This window comes from Dendropsophus ebraccatus, chromosome 8 (assembly GCF_027789765.1).
Source record: "Dendropsophus ebraccatus isolate aDenEbr1 chromosome 8, aDenEbr1.pat, whole genome shotgun sequence".
Taxonomy (NCBI): Eukaryota; Metazoa; Chordata; class Amphibia; order Anura; family Hylidae; genus Dendropsophus; species Dendropsophus ebraccatus.
Genome location: NC_091461.1, coordinates 56,552,170 through 56,555,273, shown reverse-complemented (window position 1 = coordinate 56,555,273; position 3,104 = coordinate 56,552,170). Strand labels below are relative to the sequence as shown.

General features: G+C 43.5%; 2 pseudogenes; both read right to left on the bottom strand.

Moving 5' to 3' along the window:
• Nucleotides 1-1,370: 1,370 nt before the first annotated feature.
• On the bottom strand, nt 1,371-1,492 carry LOC138800255 (U2 spliceosomal RNA; annotated as a pseudogene).
• A 322-nt stretch (nt 1,493-1,814) lies between these two features.
• Nucleotides 1,815-1,924, bottom strand: LOC138800234 (U2 spliceosomal RNA; annotated as a pseudogene).
• Nucleotides 1,925-3,104: the final 1,180 nt, after the last annotated feature.

Genomic DNA, 3,104 nt, shown 5'->3' with positions numbered 1-3,104 from the left:
GATATGCTTTTGCAGAGTGTGGGGGGTGCAGTTTCTGAAATGGGGTGCTTTGTGGGCCTTTCTAACATACAGGCCCCTCAAATACACTTTAAACCTGAACAGGTCCCTAAAAATATCTGATTTTGAAATTTTACTGAAAATTTGGAAATTTGCTGCTAATGTTTTAAGCTTCCTATTGTCTAAAAAAAATTAAAGATCGTTTAATAAATGCCGCCAACATAAAGTAGACATGTTGCTAATGCTATTTAATATATAATTTATGTGGTATAACCACTTTCTGTATACGCAAAGAAGTTTCAAAGTTGGAAAAATGCAGTTTTTCACATTTTTTCACATTATTTGGGTTTTTTTCATAAAGATTTGTTATGATTATCGACTCCAATTTACCAGAAATGTAAAGTACAATATGTCACGAGAAAACAATCTCAGAATCAGCCGGATAGGTAAAAGCATCCCGAAGTTATTAATGAATAAAGTGACACTGGTCATATTCATAAAATTTGTCTCTGTCATTAAGGCCATTTCAGGCTCTGTCCTTAAGTGGTTAAACTGTGTTATATTATTATTACCCTCTAAGCCCCAGGGAGGGGCAACTCTCTAGCTATGACTCCCTTAAAGGGGTACTCCGGCGGGGGGGCTTTTTTCCGATTTTATCCGGAGAGGAGGTGGCTGAGGGCAACGAAGTCCACTCACCTCCCCGGTTCCAGCTGTGGATTCCGTATCACGGCGCTCCGGTTCCCGGCCACTTCCTGGTCTCTGGCGCGGGCTTGAGACGTGACGCTAAGTCCGCTCAGCCTGTCAGTGACGAAGTTGGGATCCCGTCACTGACTGGTTGAGCGAACAACACGTCTCGAGCCCGTGTCAGAGACCAAGAAGCGGCCGGGCAGCGGGGACCGGAGCGTCGCGATATGGGACCAGCCGCTGGAACTGGGTAGGTGAGCGGACGTTGTTGCCCTCAGCCACCTCCTCCCCGGATAGATCTGAAAAAAAGCCCCCCCGCCGGAGTACCTCTTTTAGGTTTCCTCCACTGGGGGGGTTCCTTAGCTGAGTGCTGGAGGGTCACTCTTCGTGAGTTCGGGGTCTGCTGTTTTCAGTGTCATGGTTTTAAAGTGACATGTAAAAAATTTTGATCGGTCCAGGTCTGAGTGTTCACACCTGTACCGATCGGGAGGAATCGGGGAGTAGACCACAGCAGCAGCATGTCTTCTTCCCGCTCCGAGTTAGGAAAAAGAGATGCACTTTATAAGAGCCCATTATAAGTCCAACTCTTTTTTTTTTTTCTAACTCACAGTGGAGAGTGGACTGCACCACTGTGGTCTTCTCCCCACGCTATTTCCTGATCGGTATGGGTCTGAACAAACTTTTATTTTATTTTTTTCACTGAACCTGGAAGCACTGCAATACCAGGTCAATGCCTGAAGAGGACAGAGCAAGCTCTTTTTCCATTTCCCTGTTCTAGAAATCCATTTAAAATGGATGGACCACCAGGTACATCCTCTTGAATTTAACACACTATCCAGTGGTATCGGGCCGTGCTGAAGCACTGGAGGTCGGCGGGCCCGCCCCCAGTGGGAGGGAATTCCCTCCCCTCTATGGTGCGGCTCCATTGATTCTAATGGAACCGCGTCATAGAGAGGAGTTAATTCCCTCCCACTGGGGGCGGGACGGCCGACCTTCAGTACTTCAGCACGGTACCGCTGGATAGAACGGTGCCATACACGGGAACCGGGCCGCGGTTCGAAAAACAGACCGCGGCATTGGCTTCCCCATGACGGCGCAGATCTATCGGTGTGTTAAATTCAAGAGCATGTACCTGGTAGTACATCCTCTTTAATATATGGTCCCCAGATAGGGGACGTATCAGATATTAAACTGATAAGAACAGATACTACACTTAATCTTAGCCAAAAGGCTGAGAAGCAATGGACTTAACAAAATTTTTGACATGTCTGAAGTTTTTTAAAACGACAGTGTCCATTCAAATAAAATTGTAACCATTTAACACTTGATTACAATGTGTTCTTTGGTTTCATTCATTTTACTTTAGGCTGCGTTCACACATACTGCGCCGAAATACATAAGCAGTAAATATGTACTGCATTGATCCCTATTAAACCAGTGCATTGCTCATAGGAGTCCCCTGGGGGGACTAAAATTACTGTGAAAATAATTTATAAATAAAAATCACCCCCCTTTTGCTATTTTACAAATAAAAATAATATAAAAAAACAACAACATTTTCTATCGCCGTACTTTCCTGATCTTGCACGGTAAATGGCATAAGCACAAAAAGGGCCAAAAATCTAAATTGCTTACATCAGAAATTACATTACATCAGAAAAAATGTATAAAATGTGGTCAAAAAGTCGCATAGACGCAAGCAAGATACCTCTAAAAAGTACAGATCATGGCGTAAACACACCACACAGCCCCATAAACCAAAAAATAAAGGCGTTATAAGGATCATAACAGAAACAAGTTTAAAAGTTAAATTTTTTTAAAAGCAGATATGGCAGCCTGAGAAAGCTGGTTAACAACCTATTTTATAAAGGATAAATTGATCATGTTAAACACCCAGGATGCATCAGTGATATATTGTGTGTATCTGTTTTTTAGGTCTGTGGTCACCATTGTGGCTCCACAGTGTGGTCACTTAAAGGAGAAGTCCAGAGGGACACAGGGCACTAGAGGGACACTAAGCATCTCTCTGCGATCATCCTCTCCAGCAGCCACAGCCCACACAGCTCTGGGAGTCAGGTTGTGACATCACCATTTTATCCAGGAAGTGACATCACATGTTATCCAGGAAGTGAAGCCTTGATGCAGTAGTAAGTGCAGGGAAAAAAGCACTTTATAAGCATTTCCTGTAATAAGTGTATAATGGTCATTTGTATGGGGGGGCAATACAATACCTAAAAATTAAAGCATTAGTATTAAAAATCTATTTATCCATCTCGTGTGTACACCATGCAGTGGTGGATTATAATATGCTTGTGGGCAGCAGTTCGGGGCCCATGGCTGTCCAAAGTGGACATATTCTTTCTATATTGCTAGTCTTCCCTACTGTGAGTTTGAAAGATACGGGGGCCCAAATTTTGTAAACA